This window comes from Prionailurus bengalensis, chromosome E3 (genome assembly GCF_016509475.1).
Source record: "Prionailurus bengalensis isolate Pbe53 chromosome E3, Fcat_Pben_1.1_paternal_pri, whole genome shotgun sequence".
NCBI classification, from domain to species: Eukaryota; Metazoa; Chordata; class Mammalia; order Carnivora; family Felidae; genus Prionailurus; species Prionailurus bengalensis.
Genome location: NC_057357.1, coordinates 5725235 through 5741888, shown reverse-complemented (window position 1 = coordinate 5741888; position 16654 = coordinate 5725235). Strand labels below are relative to the sequence as shown.

General features: G+C 38.6%; 1 protein-coding gene across 2 annotated transcripts in view; it reads left to right on the top strand.

The window, feature by feature from the left end:
- Positions 1 to 16654, top strand: part of USP42 (ubiquitin specific peptidase 42) — a 49322-nt gene that overhangs the window by 12148 nt on the left and 20520 nt on the right. The gene's annotated exons all lie outside the window — the stretch shown is intronic.

Sequence of the window (16654 nt, the reverse complement as noted above, 5' to 3'; positions counted from 1 at the left end):
CACTTAATAATTATTATTTACTTAATAAGGATGTGTAGTGTCTGTGTTGTCTTGTTTCTATAAATGCTGATTATGGTCAGTTATTTGATAATGTTGTTGAAGCTGTCTTCTATGTCCTTACTGCTTTTCTACTCATGCTATCACATTTTGAGAGAGGTCTATTGAAATGAAATACATTTGTGAATTTGGTTTTTTTCCCTGTTTTATTAATTTTGCCTTATGGAGCTCTTTGGAGCTCTGTCACTCACCTAAGATTATTATGACCTCTTGGTGAAGTGACTTATTTATAATTTATGAAATTACCCTCTTTATCCCAAATAATATGCTTTGTTCTGAAATCTACTTTGATGTAAATAGAGCCTCTCCAGTTTTTTTACGATTGATGTTTGCATGGTATATCTTTTTCCATGCTTTTACATTTAACCTACTTGTGTTTATACTTAAAGTGGATTTCTTGTATAAATAACCTATCAGGTAATTTTTTTCTTACAGTCTCCATGTTTTATTTGGGTAAGCCATTGGTATTTAATGAGATTATTAATACGGGTGGGTTTATTTTACCATCTTGTCATTTGTTTTCTATTAGTTCCATTTATTCCTTGTCCTCTTTTTCATCTTTTTCTGCCTTCTTTTGGAATGAGTAATTTTATGATTTTTAAAAAATTCTTTTTAATGTTTTACTTATTTTTGAGAGAGAGAGAGGGAACAGAGGAGGGGCCGAGGGAGAGGGCAACACAGAATCTGAAGCAGGCTCCAGGCTCTGAGCTGTCAGCACAGAGCCTGATGCGGGGCTCGAACTCATGAGCCACGAGATCGTGCCCTGAGCCGAAGTCGGACGCTTAACTGACTAAGCCACCCAGGTGCCCTGGAATAAGTAATTTTATGATATTTATTTATGATATGATATTTAATCTCTTTTATTGGCATGTTTTCTGTAACTTTGTTTTCTACTTTTAGTGGTTGCTTTAGGGTTTGGCGCGCATCTTTAAACGATCACAGTTTACCTTCAACTGATGTTTCGCTTGTGTGTGGTAAGGGCTTTGTGACGATGCACTTTTCATCTTCCCACTCCTGGCATTTGTGCTCTTGTTGTCGTTTGTTTTAGTTCTACCTGCCTTGTAATCAGACAACATATTGTGTTATTTTTGCCTTAAATAAATTATAAAGGTTTTGCTTTAAATAGTTAAGGTTTGTTTAGAGATCTTCTATACTTACCTGTTCAGTTACCATATCCACTGCTTTTGTTCCTTTACGTAGATGTAGATTCCCATCTGGTATTTTTCCTTAGGACCAAAGGACTTCCCTAACTTTGTTTGCTAGTGATGAACGATGCTTTTTGCTGTAATTGGTTTCATTCTCAGTCTGAAATGTCGTTATTTTGCCTTTTTAAAGCTAACCTTATTGTAGATTCGCATGCAGTTGTGAGAAATAACACAAAGACATCTCATGTACCTTTCCCAGTTTACCCAGTAGTAACACTATTATTTCAGGATCTCAACCAGGGTATTGACGTCGATACAGTCACGATACAGAACATTTCCATCATTACAGAATCTGTCATATTCCCCTTTTGCAGCCAAGCCCACTTTCCTTGTGCCCCGACCTCCTCCTTTAACCCCTGGAAGCCACTAAACTATTTTTCATTTCTATAATTTTGTCATTTCAAGAATGTCATATATATACATATTGAGTTATGCAGTACATAACATTTTGGGATTGGCTTTTCATTCAGCATAATTCTCTGAAGATTCATTTAGGTTGTATTAATAATTTGTGTGTGGGTTTTTAAAATTGTATTTATTTTATTGTTGAGTAGTAGTCTATGGTGTGGACATAGCATGGCTTGTTTTAACCACTCATCCATAAAAGGACATCTGGCTTATGTCCGGTTTGGGGATATTGTGAATAGAGCTGCTGTAAGCATTAGAGCATACAACATGTGTGTGAACATGTCTGTTTCTCTGGAGTAAATGCCCAGGACTGCACTCACTCGCTCATATGGTAGGCGCGTGTTTGATTTTATAAGAAACTGCCAGTTTTTCAGAGTGGCTGACCATTTTTACAGTCCTACCAGCAATGGGTGAGACTTCCAGTTTCTCTGCATTTAAAAGAAAAAACAAGTTTGTTTATTTAAATTTATTTATTTAAAAAAATTTTTTTTTCACGTTTATTTATTTTTGAGACAGAGAGAGAGCATGAACGGGGGAGGGTCAGAGAGAGAGGGAGACACAGAATCTGAAACAGGCTCCAGGCTCTGAGCTGTCAGCCCAGAGCCCGACGCGGGGCTCGAACTCCCGGACCGCGAGATCGTGACCTGAGCCGAAGTCGGACGCTTAACCGACTGAGCCACCCAGGCGCCCCTAAATTTATTTATTTTGAGAGAGAACGGAAGAGAGAGAATCCCAAGCAGTTTTCGTGCTGTCAGCACAGAGCCTGGCACAAAGCTTGATCTCAACCGTGAGATCATGACCTGAGCCAAAATCAAGAACTGTGACCCTTAAACCGACTGGGCCGCCCAGACGCTCCAGTGGTTTCTCTGCGTTTTTGCCAGGATTTGGTGTTGTCACTGTTCTTCATTTTAGCCGTACTGATAAGTATATAATGGTATCTTGTGGTTTTAATTTGTATTTCCCTAATGCCTAAAGGTCTTGAACTTGTTTCCATGCGTTTATATGCCATCTGTATGTCCTCTTTGGTGAAATATCTCTTTGCTATCATTTGCTTATTCTGTATTGCAGTCTTTGTTTTTATTCTGTTGAGTTTTGAGAGTTCTTTCTATAGTTTAGGTAACCAGGCCTTTGTTGGATATACAGGTTCCAAATAGTTTCTTCTAGTCTGAGGCCTGTCTTTTCATCCCCTTAACAAGGTTTTTCACAGAACAAAAGTGTTTAATTTTAGTGAAGTCTGATCTTTCCTTTCATGGATTTTGCTTTTGGTTTAGTTTATGGTTTTTTGTTTGTTTTTTAGTTTATTTTTGAGAGAGCGCACACAGGAGGGGCAGAGATAGAGAGAGAGAGACTGAGTGAGCACAGGAGGGGCAGAGAGAGCCTGATGCAGGGCTCAAACCCCTGAATGGTGAGATTGTGACCTGAGCCAAAATCAAGAGTCGGATGCTTAACCAACCTAGCCATCCAGGCGCCCCTAGTTTAAGTTTAGTTAAAAGTATCTTTGCCTAGTTCTTGATCCTAAAGATTGTCTCCTGGTTGTTTTTTTTTTTTTTTTTTGTAAAAATTTTATACTTTTACACTTTAGGTGTGTAATCCATTTAAGTTAATTTTTGTATAATGTGAGGTTTGGGTGAAGTTAGTTGTTTGTCTATAAATGTCTGTTAGTCCAGCACCACTTGTTGAAAAGGCTGTCTTCTCTCTGTTGAATTGCTTTCACATCTTTGTAAAAAATCACTTGGGCGTATTTGTGTGGGTCTGTTTCTGGGTTTCCTATTCTGTTCTCTTGAAGTATATGTCTGCCCCTCCATACAGTAGCTATGTCATAAGTCTTGATATCAGATAGGATGATTCCACTCTTTCAAAACTGTTTTAGCTATTCTTGGTGTTTTGTCTTTCCATGTAAATTATAGAATAATAGTGTCTATACCTACAAAAAAAATCTTGCTGAGATTTTGATAGGAGCTGTGTTAAAGCTGAATCTCAATTTGGAGAGAGTTGACATCTTTACTTAGGTTGACATTTTCCATCTGTGAATATGGTATGTTTCTCCATTTATTTAAATCTTCCTTACTTTCATCCCTGTTGTGTAGTTTCAGCATGTTTTGTCTTATTTTGTTAGATCTACACCTGAATATTTTTTGAGGGATTGTAAGTGGCATTATATTTTTAGTTTTGGTGTCCTCATGTTAATTGCTGGTATATAAAGATACATTTTATTTTTGTATGTTAATCTTATATTCTGTGATCTTGCCAAACTCACTTATTAGTTCTAGGCATTTTTTTTTTTTAGACTCCTTGGATTTTTCTATTAGTCCTGTTATAGGCAAGTGTGGACAGTTTTACTCATTCCTTACTGATTGGTATGCGCTTTATTTCCTTTTCTTGTCTTATTTCACTGGCTACAATTCCAGCACTATGTTGAGTAAGAATGAGAGTGGACATCCTTGCCTTGTTTGTTATTAGAAAGAAGAGCAGTTAGTTTGATATTAGCAGTAGGTTTTATGGTATATGCTCTTTATTAAGTTAAAGAAGTTCTATTTCTGTTTTTCTGCTTTCTGCTTTCTATCATGAATAAGTGTTGATTTTTGTCAAATGCTTTTTCTATATCAGATTGATGTGATCATGTGATATTTCTTCTTTAGCCTGTTAATATGGTAGATTATACTGGTAGATGTTCCAATTCCAGTATTCAGTTGTCTTTATATCCCTGGAATAAACTCCATTTGGTCATTGGAGTTAGTATTATTATTTTTAAAAGTTTTTATTTAATCTCCAGTCCTCATCATAACTATTTCACCCATCCCCCTACTCACCTCCCCTCTGGTAACCATCAGTTTGTTCTCTGTAGTTAAGAGTGTTTCTTGGTTTATCTCTCTCCCTTCTTTTTTTTCCTTTGCTTGTTTGGTTTCTGAAATTACACGTGAGTGAAATCATGTATTTGTTTTTCTCTGACTTTTAGTGTTTATCTTGAGAGAGTGAGATTGCACATGTGCACAAGCAGGGGAGGAGCAGAGAGAGAGAGAGAATCTCACTCAGGCTCTGTGCTCTCAGTAGGGCCTGATGCGGGGATTGATCCCACAAACCACAAGATTGTGACCTGAGTTGAAATCAGGAGTCCGGACGCTTAACCAACTGAGCCACCCAAGCACTCCTGACTGACTTTTTATGCTTAGCATTACACTCTCTAAGTACGTTCATGTCATTGCAAATGACAAATTCATTCTTTTTCTGACTTAATATTCCATTGTGGGTATATATTCCATCTTCTTTATCTGCTCATCAGTCAGTGGACACTTGGGCTGCTTCCATATCTTGGTTATTGTAAGTAATGCTGTTGTGAACATAGGGATGCATTATGCATGAATTAGTGCTTCTGTATTCTTTGGGTAAATACCCAGTAGTGCAATTGCTGGATTGTAGGGTAGTTTTATTTTTAACTTTTTGAGGATGCTCCATACTCTTTCCTAGAGTGGTTGCACCAGTTTGCATTCCATCGACAGTACACAAGGGTTCCGTTTTCTCTGCATCCTTGCCAACACTGTTGTTTCTTGTGTTGTTGATTTTAGCCATTCTGACAGGTGTGAGGTGGTAACTCATTATGGTTTTGATTTGCATTTCCCTGATGATGAGTGGTCACGAGCATCTTTTCACGTGTCTGTTGGCCATCTGGATGTTGTATTGGAGAAATGTCTGTTCATACCTTCTGCCCATCTTTTAATTAGATTAGTTGTTTTTTGGGTGTTGAGTTTTACAAGTTCTTTATATATTTTGGATTCTATCCCTTAATGGGATATGTCATTTGCAAATATCTTCTATTCCATGGGCTGCCTTTTAATTTTGTTGATTGTTTCCTTTGCTGGGCAGAAGCTTTTTATTTTGATGAAGTCCCAATAGTTTCTTTTTGCTTTTGTTTCCCTTGCCTCAGGAGACATGTCTAGAAAGATGTTGCTATGACTGATGTCAAAGAGGTTACTTACTGTGCTCTCTTCTAGGATTTTTATGGTTTCAGGTCTCATATTTAGGTCTTTAGTCCATTTTAAATTTGGTTTTGTGTTGGTGTAAGAAAGTGGCCCAGTTTCATTCTTTTGCATGTTACTGACAGTTTTCCCAGTACCACTTGTTGAAGACGCTTTTTCCAATTGGATATTCTTTTCTGCTTTGTCTAAGATTAATTGACAGTGTAATTGTGGGTTCATTTCTGGATTTTCTTTTTTTTTTAATTTTTTAGTTTTTTATTTTTATTAAAAAAATTTTTTTTTAATGTTTTATTTATTTTTGAGACAGAGACAGAGCATGAATGGGGGGAGGGGCAGAGAGAGAGAGAGGGAGACACAGAATCTGAAACAGGCTCCAGGCTCTGAGCTGTCAGCCCAGAGCCCGACGCGGGGCTCGAACTCACAGACCGCGAGATCATGACCTGAGCCGAAGTCGGACGCTTAACCCACCCACCGAGCCACCCAGGCGCCCCCATTTCTGGATTTTCTATTGTGTTCTATTGATCCATATATCTGTTTTTGTGCTGGTACCGTACTGTTTTGACCACTACAGCTTTGTAATATAACTTGAAGTCTGGAATCGTAATGCCTCCAGCTTTGCTTTTCTTTTTCAAGATTGCTTTGGCTATTTGGGGTCTTTTGTGGTTCCATACAAATTTTAAGATTGTTTGTCCTAATTCTTTGAAAATTGCTGTTGGTATTTTGATAGGGATGGCATTAAATGTGTAGATTGCTATGGGTAGTATAGACATTTTAACAATATTTTTCCAGTCCCTGTGCATGGAGTGTCTTTCCATGTCTTTGTGTCCTCTTCTGTTTCTTTCATCAGTGTTTTATAGTTTTCAAAGTGCAGCTCTTTCTCTTCTTTGGTTAGGTTCATTCCTAGGTATCATTGTTTTTGGTGCAGTTGTAAATGGGATAGACTTCTTAATTTTTCTTTCTGCCGGTTCATTATTGGTGTATAGAAATGCAACAGATTTCTGTACATTGATTTTGTATCTATGACTTCACTGAATTCATTGGTCTATTATAGTAGTTTTTTGGTGGAGTCTTTTCAGGTTTTCTATATTGAGTATTGTGTCATCATCTGCAAGTACTGAAGGTTTTACTTCTTACCAGTCTGGATGCCTTTTATTTTGTTTCATGTCTGATTGCTATGGCTAGGATTTCCAGTACTGTGTTGGATAACAGTGGTGAGACTGACATCCCTGTCTTGTTGCTGAACATAGAGAGAAAGCTCTCAGTTTTTTCCCATTGAGGATGATACTAGCTGTGAGTTTTTCATACATGGCCTTTATTATGTTGAGGTATGTTCTCTTTAAACTTACTTTGTTGACAGTTTTATCATGAGTTGGATGGTTCATGATCGTATGGTTTTGTTTTTTTAAATTGATGTGATGCATTACATTAATTTGCAAATACTGAACGTCCTTTGCAACCCAGAAATAAATCCCACTTTATCATGGTGAATGATTTTTTTAATGTATTGTTGGATTCAGTTTGTTAGTATTTTATTGAGGATTTTTGCACCCATGTTCATGAGGGCTTTTGGCCTGTGGTTCTCTTTTTAGTGGAGTCTTTATCTGGTTTTGGTATCAGGGTAATATTGGCCTCATGGAATAAGTATGGAAGTTTTCCTTCCTTTTTTGTTTTTTAGCATAGCTTGAGAAGAATAGGTATTCTTCTTTAAATGTTTGGTAGAATTTGCCTGTGAAGCCATTTGGCCCTGAACTTTGGTTTGTTGGGAGCTTTTTGATTACTGATTCAATTTCTTTGCTGGTTATTGGTCTAAGTTTTCTGTTTCTTCCTCTTTCAGTTTTGATAGTTTGTATGTTTCTAGGAATTTATCCATTTCTTCCAGGTTGTCCAACTTGTTGGCACATAGTTTTTCATAATATTCTCTTAACTGTATTTCTGTGGTGCTGGTTGTTTCTCCACTCTCATTTGTGATTTTATTTGTTTGAGTCCTTTCTCTTTTTTTCTTGGTAAAGTCTGGCTAGAGGTTTATCAATTTTATTGATTTTTAAAAAAAAAATTTTTTTCAATGTTTATTTATTTTTGGGACAGAGAGAGACAGAGCATGAACGGGGGAGGGGCAGAGAGAGAGGGAGACACAGAACCGGAAACAGGCTCCAGGCTCCGAGCCATCAGCCCAGAGCCCGACGCGGGGCTCGAACTCACGGACCGCGAGATCGTGACCTGGTTGAAGTCGGACGCTTAACCGACTGCGCCACCCAGGCGCCCCGATTTTTTTTTTTTTTTAAAGAACCAGCTCTTGGCTTCACTGACCCATTCTATTATTTTTTTAGTTTGTGTGTCATTTATTTCTGTTCTAATCTATATTATTTCCTTCCTTTTGCTGGTTTTTTGTTTTGTTGTTCTTTTTCTAGCTCCTTTAGGTGCAAGGTTAGGTTGTTTATTTGAGATTTTTTTTTTTGCTTCTTGAGGTAAGCCTGTATTGTTGTAATCTTCCCTCTTAGAAGTGCTTTTGCTACATCTGAAAGGTTTTGGACCACTATGTTTTCATTTTCATTTGTTTCCATTACTTTTTAATTTATTAAAAAAAACACCTTTTTTGAATATTTATTTTGAGAGAGGATGTGTGTACATGCACAAGTAGGAGGGGAACAGAGAGAGAGAGAGAGGTGGAAAGGGAATCCCAAACAGGCTCCATGCTGTCATCCCAGAGCCTGACACAAGGCTCGATTTCACAAAACATGGGATCATGACCTGAACCAAAATCAAGAGTCAGACACTTAACTGAACCACCCATGTGCCTCTACTTTTTAAATTTCGTTTTTGATTTCCTGGTTGACCCATTCATTGTTTAATATGATGTTTTTTAATCCATGTATTTGTGATCTTTCCAGATTTTTTCTTGTGGTTGACTTGTAATTTCATAGTGTTTGGTCAGAAAAGATTCATAGTATGATTACAATCTTCTTGAATTTGTTGAGGGTTGTTTTGTGGGCTAATGTGTGATCTATTCTGGAGAATGATCCATGTGCACATGAATGTGTATTCTGCTGTTTTGGGATGGAATGTTCTGAATATGCCTGTTAAGTCCATCTGGTCCAGTGTCGTTCAAAGCCTTTGCCTCCTTGTGGATGTTCTGTTTAGATGATCTGTCCATTGATGTCAGTGGGGTGTTAAAGTCCCCTACTGTTATTGTGTTATTATCAATTAGTTCCTTCATGTTTATTATTTACTGTTTTATATATTTGGGTGCTTTCATGTTGGGTGCATAAATATTTATAATTGTAGTATCTTCTTGTTGGGTTGTCCCCTTTATTATTATTGTTTATTTTTATTTTTATTTATTGTAATGTTTATTTTTGAGAGAGAGCTAGCGTGAGCAGGTGTGCGCACAATTGTGGGAAGGGCAGAGAGAGAGAGACACACACACACACACACACATACACAGAATCCGAAGCAGGCTCCTGGCTCGGAGCTATCAGCACAGAGCCTGATGCAGAGCTCAAACCATGAACTGTGAGATCATGACCTGAGCTGAAGTTGGACACTTAACTGACTGAGCCACCCAGGCACCCTGTCACCCTGTGTCTTTTGATTGGAGTGTTTAGTTCACTTATATTCAAAGTAATTATTGGTAACTATGTATTTATTATCATTTTACTACTTGTTTTGTGGTTGTTTCTGAAGATTTTCTCTGATTCATTCTTGTCTTTCTCTCTTTCATGGTTTGCTGGTTTTCTTTGGTGATATATTTGGATTTCTTTTTCTTCTTTGTGTATTTATTACTGGTTTTTGATTCGTGGTTACCATTAGGTTTGTGTATAACATCTTTTGCATATAGCAGTCTATATTAACTTGATGGTTGTTTAAGTTGGAACCTATTCTTTACTCCTTTCTTCCTCACATTTTAGGTATATGGTGTCATATTTTACATCCTGTTGTTAGTTTCTTGACTGATATTTTACAGAAATATTCATTTTTACTGTTTTTGTGCTTCCTACCTTCATATTGTCATTTTTGGTCTTTCCTTTCCACTCAAAGAGTCAGTCACCTTTAATACTTCGTGCAGGGCTGTTTTAGTGGCCACTAACTCCTTTAGTTTTTGTTTGTCTGGGAAACTCTTTCTCTCTCCTATGCTGAATGGTAGCCTTGCTAGATAGAGTATTTTTGGTTGCAGGTTTTTCCCATTCAGCACTTTAAATATATTATGCCACTGCTTTCCGGCTTGGAAAGTTTCTACTGAAAAATCCGCTGGTAGCCTTACAGGGTTTCCTTTGTATGTAACAGCCTTCATTTGTCTTGCTGCTTTTAATATTTTTTTTTATCACTATATTTTGCCATCACAATACATCTTGGTGTGGATCTACTTCTGTTGATTTTGTCGGGGGTTCTCTGTGCCTCCTGGATCAAGATATCTATTTCCTTCCCCAGATTAAGGAAGTTGTCAGCTATTATTTCTTCAAATAAATTCTCAGCCTCTTTTTTTCTCTTCTTCTGGGATCCCAATATGAATGTTATGTTTGATGGAGTCACTGAATTCCCTAAGCCTATTCTTGTTTTGCATAATTCTTTTTTCTCTATTTTGTTCAGCTTGGTAACTTTCCATTACTCTTTTAGGCCATTAATTTGTTCTTCTTCTTCCAACCTGCTGTTTATTCCATCAAGCATGTTTCTCATTTCATTTATTGAGCCCTTTATCTCTGTTATGTTATTCCTTATCTCTGTTAATGGTCTCACTGATGTCCTCCACTCTTTTCTCAAGTCCAGCTAGTATCCTCATGATCATTGCTTTAAATTCTCCGTCAGCTGTGTTACTTAAAACTGTTCCACTCAGATCTCTGGCCATGGCCTTCCTGTTCTTTCATTTGGGGCAAATTCCTCTGTCTTCTCATTTTGTCTAAGTCCCTGTGCTTGTTTCTGTGTGTTAGGAAAGTGACCTATGGTTCCTGGTTTTTGAGGGTAATGACTTTATGGAGAGGTCACATAGTGCCCCGCAGTGTAGTATCTCCTGTTCCCCAAGGCCTGGCGCTGCCAGGAATGTCTCCACCGTGAGCTTTGTGTGCTCTGCTGTTGTATTCTGGCCACTTTACCTTTCAGGCTGATTGTCTGCAGAGGCTCTCTTTGCCTGTTGTGGGCAGTGTTTGGTCCCTGGCCTGAATGTGATGAGTTTTAACTGGGTGTGCCCTGATCTGCTTGTAAAATGAGACCTGTTGCTGCTGCCACCCAGAACTGAGGCCTTGAAAAACTCCTGGCGGGGGGCGATGGAGGTTAGCAGGGGTTTAGTTTGGTCTTCTGGGGGAGGGACCTGCTGCACTGGGACTGTGGCAAGTGTGACTGGGAAGGGAGGTTCTTCCAGAGCATGGGGGGGGGGGCGGGGGCGGGGAGGGCTTAGAGTCAGCATGTTAGGTAGTGAGTGTTGGTGCTGTCCTGGTTCCCACAGGTGGCTCCTTGTTTACACTGCAGGGCAGAGGGAAGGAAATGCTGGTGGCCAGTGTCTTTGTTCCCAAGGGGGTCTCTCTGTGAACACTCTCTTTCTTGGACATGCTCTGTGATGAGCAGCTAACCTCCCTACTGTGTGCCTCAGGCACTCGTCAGATCTTGTTTCCACGCTGTAGGTCTGTTTTCTCCAAGAGCAGCAGCAGTGTCTTCTGATCTCTACCAGAGCCACTTACTCTGACCTTTAAAACTCCAGGCTTTAAACCCTTCGGGTGGTAAGAACTCAGGAAATTTGGAACCTTTTGCTTTGCGAGCCAGTTGCTCTGGGGATTCTTCTCCCCTTGCACTGCCCTGTGTGCCAGTATGTCTCTTGCCCTGCCCTCTTCAGTGACTGCAGCTCCCTCCCTACTGCAGGAGCCACATTTTCTCTCCCAGTCTGTGGCTCTGCTCTTCCTCCTCCATGTGGCCTCTCCTCTGCCTCTAGTTGTGGAGTTTGTTCTGCCAGTTCTCAGATCAATTTCTAGGGTATTTGGGATGACTTGATAGTTATCTTGTATTCGTGGGATGAGTCGAGCCTCGGGTCCTCCTAGTCCGTGGCATCTTCCCCTCTCTCCTCTGATGCGTAATCGTTTTTGAGTTTTGCTGAATTTTACTTGTAATATTTTATTAAGGAATTTTACATATCTATTCATGAGAGATGGTGGTCTGTTTTCTAACTTTGTACCATATTTGTTTGGTTCATTATCAGGGTAATACTAGTTTTTTAAAAAATGAATTTGGGATACATTAACTCCTCTGGGTTTTTGAAGAGATTGTGTGGACTTGATGTAGGTTCGTATTTAAACATTTGGTGGCCTTTATCAGTGAAGCTATCTTGGTCTGGAGCTGTACTTTTTGAGAGTTTTTAAATTACAAATTCAGTTTTTTGTATCTGCAGGGTTTTGTTTCTGATATTGGCAATACCCATACGTTGCCCTTTCAGCAATGCGTTAGCTGTGTCTCTGCATTTTTGATATGTTGTTTTTTCATTAGTTCAGTGCATTTTTAAGTTTCCCTTGATATTTATTTTTTGATCCATGGATTATATAGAAGCATGTTACTTAGTTTCCAGGTATTTATTGATTTTCCTGTTATCTTTCTCTAATTTCCATTATGATTCCAGTGTGGTAGAAAACATATCCTTTATTATTTCAATTCCCTTAAAATTTTTAAATGTGTTATTTATTTCTTTTTATTTATTTATTTTTTGAGAGCGAGGGAGAGCTCAAGCGATCACGTGTGCACAAGCAGGGGAGGGACAGAGAAAGGGGGACAGAGCATCCAAAGCAGGCTCTGCACTGAGAGCAGTGATCCCAGTGAGGGGCTCAAACTCACAAACCGTGAGATCATGACCTGAACCTAAGTTCAGCACTCAACTGACTGGGCCACCCAGGTTCCACTCTCTTCAATTTTTTGAGGTTTGTTTTGTGGCCCAGGATATGGTCTATCTTGGTATATGTTCCATGAGCCCTTGAAATGAATTTGTATAGTGCTGTTGTCTGGAGTGTTCTATAAGTTGTCCATATCCCATTGGCTGATGATATTGCTGAGTTCTGTATCCTTGCTGATTTTCTCATTGTTCATTTATTGACAGAAGGATGTTGAGGTTTGCAGCTCTAGTTGTGGATTTCTCTATGTCTGTTTTCAGTTCTATCAGAGTTTGGTTCATGTGTATTGCAGCTTTGTTGTTTGCTACAAACACATTGAGGATTGCTGTAAGTTTTTGTGTGTATGTATATATATATATATATATATATGTGTGTGTGTGTGTGTGTGTATATAGGTATGTATATATACACATAAATGTATATATATGTGTGTGTGTGTATATATGTATACACACACACACACATATATATATATATATATATATATATATATATAAAATGGAGGTATCATATGATTGAGTCACGTTATCCCATCTACTTTGTTAATCTGGGTTTTTTTAATTGGTATATTTAGAACATTTACATTTTTAAGCTTATTGACAAATCAGGACTTAAATCTGTCATTTTGTTTTCTCTCTGTTTTTTGTTTTTATTTCCTTCTCCCTGCCTTTCTGTGGGTTACGTGAATTTTTTTTATAACTTTGTTTTGATTTATTTTTAACATTTTTGAGTATATGTAGTCTTTTTAGTGGTTACTCTAGGTTTGCATTATATATACATAACTTATCAGAGTCTACTGGTGTCATTTTACCAAATAAAAGTAAGTGTAGAAACCTTAACTTCTACCTCTCTTTAGTCTCCCCTAATTGTCAGGTAATTAAATATTTCGTCCACTTACATTTAGAACCATATCAGTGACAGTGTTGTAATTTTTTTGATCGTCACATAAGTTAGAAACTTGAGAAAAAGAAAGCCTATTATATTTGCCTTTATTTTTTGTTACTATTTCTTTCCTCCTTTTTGATGTTCCAGGGTTTCTGTTTTTAAAAAATCATTCCCTTTTTGTTGAGAGAATTCTTTTAGTCATTCTTTTAAGGTATGTGTACTGGTGACAGATTGTCTTTGTTTTTAAAATTTTTTTTTTAACATTATTTTTGAGAGAGCGTGAGCAGGGGAGGGGCAGAGAGAGAGAGGCAGGCACAGAATCTGAAGCAGGCCCCAGGCTCTTAGTGGTCAGCACAGAGCCTGACGCGGGGCTTGAACTCAGGGACTGCGAGATCATGACCCGAGCCGAAGTCGGATGCTCAACCGACTGAGCCACCCAGGCACCCCCAGATTTTCTTAGTTTTTGCTTCATCTGAGAATGTCTTGATTTTGCCTTCATTCCTGAAGGGTATTTCCACTGTGTGTAGGGTTCTGGGTGGATACTCCTTTTCATTCAGACCTTGAAAATTGTGTCACTTCCTCTGGCCTCCACCATTTTTGATCTGAAGTCTGTCATTTTTCTTGTTTGTTTCATACACACACACACACACACACACACACACACACTTTCATAGGTAGTGTACTGTTTTCTTTCACCGCTTTCAAGATTCTGTCTTTAGTTTTCAGAAGTTTAGTTATGATATGTTTGGGGATAGGTTTTTTTTTCCTGTTTGGGGTTTGCTCAGCTTCTTGGATCTGTAGACTTCTATTTTTTACCACATTCGGGAAATTTTCAGCCTTCCTTCTGTGTAATATTTTTTCAGCCCTCTGGGGCTCCTCTGGGAGTCTGATGACATGTGTGCTACATGTTTTGTTAGAGTCCCACAGGTCCCTGAGGCTCTGTTCATTGCCCCCCCCCCTGCCCCCACCAGTCTCTTTTCTCTCCTTTCTTCAGAGTGGGTAATTTCTGCTGTTCTGTCTTCATGTTGACTGATTTTTTTCTTCTGCAATCTCTATTCTTCTAACGTATTCACTGAGTTTATTTTGATTATTGTATTTTTTGTTTCTAAAGTTTCCACTTGGTTCTTTATATCTCCTATTTCTTTGTTGAGTCTTTCTGTATTTTTCAGTTGTTCCTAGTGTGTTTGTGATTATCAGCTGAGCCATTTTTATCTTGGTTTCTTTAAAACCTTTGCTAGATAATTCTGACATCTGTATCATCTCAGTGCGAGCATCATCTCTTTATTGTCTTTTTTCACTCATTTGAGAAATGATGAGTGATTTTCAGTTGAAACCTGGACGCTTTTGTGTTACAAGTTTTATGTGGATCTTATCTAATGATTGCTTCGGCGGGCTATCTGTGATAGCACTCTGGCAAAGGAAGTAGTATTAGGTTGAGGTAGAAGTCCAGGCTTCTGCCCGTGAAGCATGGGGGCAGGGGGAGGTTGGGGCTCCTCGTTCCTGCTCTCCACCTGGTCTCCACTGACACCACAGCAGCTTTGTACCGCTGGGTGATGTTGAAAGTCCTGATTCTGATACTATCCCAATGGCGAATTGGAGGGAGTCGTCTTCACTACCAGGGGCTGGCATACAAGTCCAGGTTCCTCACCTGATCTTTGCTGTGGGATGAGGTGTGGTTGTTATCACCCCACATGGATGAAAGTTCTAGCTCCTAATCCACCTTCTCTAACACTACTCCGAGTGGGTGGGGTGGGTGCCCCATTGCAGCCTGGCAAGTGGAAGTTTAGGCTGCCTACTTGGCCTTTGCTGGCCTAGGGGTCTGGGAGTCATTGTTTTTCTGTGGTGTGTGGCTAGAGTAGAGAATTACTGTCCAAAAGTTTTCTGTCTTGCCACGCTGGTCTTTTGGCTGCAGAAAGCAGGCTTTCATTGGGGCTTTATTCTGTTTGTTGGTGTTTCCAGGTTGCTAGCTTCTTTAGCTCTGGACTATCTGAGGCACAAAGAAAACCCAGGGAACTTGCCACAATGTCATTCTTTGGGTTCCACAGTTGCTGGCTTGTCTTTTCCTCTGTCTTTCACTGCCTTCTTATATTTGTTTTACAGACAACGTCCAGGGCTTTTCTATTTCGCAGAGGGATGGGAGGAAGAACCTCTCCTCTGTCTTCCCAGAAGTGAAAGTCTCATCTTTGTGTTAGAAAGATGTTTTCATGGGGCCTAGAATTCTGTGCTCTATACAGTGTGAGAAGAACATTATTCTTCTAATACCTGAAAGATGTTACTGTGCTGTTTTCTGTTCCGTGTTGTTTCTGACAAGAAGTCTGTTGTCAGTTTTAGCTTTGTTTCTGTGTACATGTTTTGTTTGTTTGTTTTACTCACTGTTTTATGATGCTGTCTTTATCACTGTCCTAAGCAGTCTGAGTAGTTTTTGTGTAGTTTTCTCGTGTCTTTTTCTGTTTGGGACTTACTGAGACTCTTAGATCTGTAGACGTACTGTTTGAAATTTGCATGACTTCTAGTCATTTAAAAAATTTTTATTTTTGTCGTTAGAGTAATGTTAAACTTTTTGGTGCACAGTTCAATGAATTTTAACACAGGTATAGATTCATGCAAACCACCACCTTTTCAGGAAACAAAACTGTAGCATCATTCTAAAAATCTCCTTTGTGCTCTCTATAGACAGTCATTATTTCCTGAAATACTCTGTTCCTTCATACTCCAATTATATGTATTTTTAGGGATTAACTTGGAGTCCCACTGCTCACTGATATGCTAATGTTTTTGTTGTTCTGAGTTTGTGTGTGTATGTGTTTCGTTATGGATTATTTCTGTTGCTAAGTCTTCAAGTTCACTAATGTTTTCTTCTCTTCTGTCTAATCTGTTATTAATCTCATCTGTGTTTTTCATCTCAGAGAGTCTACCTTTCACCTGTAAAGTACATTTGGATCTGTTTCCATGGCTCCCCCTAACATGCTTTTGCTTTTTTCTACCTCCTTGAACACATGAATGTGTATATAATTTATTTTTTAATGTCTTTGTCTCTTGATTTTATTATCTGTGCCATTTCTGGGTCTGTTTCTGTTTATTTTCTCCATGTTATTGGTCATTCCTGCATTTTTCGTGCCTTGTAGTCTTTAATTAGAATGTTATGTTTTTGGGTGTGGAAGGTTTTTTTTTTTTCTTTTTGATTCCTATAAATAATTTTTGAGCTTTATTCTGGGACACAGTTGTATCAGTTGGAAAGAGTTTGAACCTTTCAAGGCTCTTTGTGAGG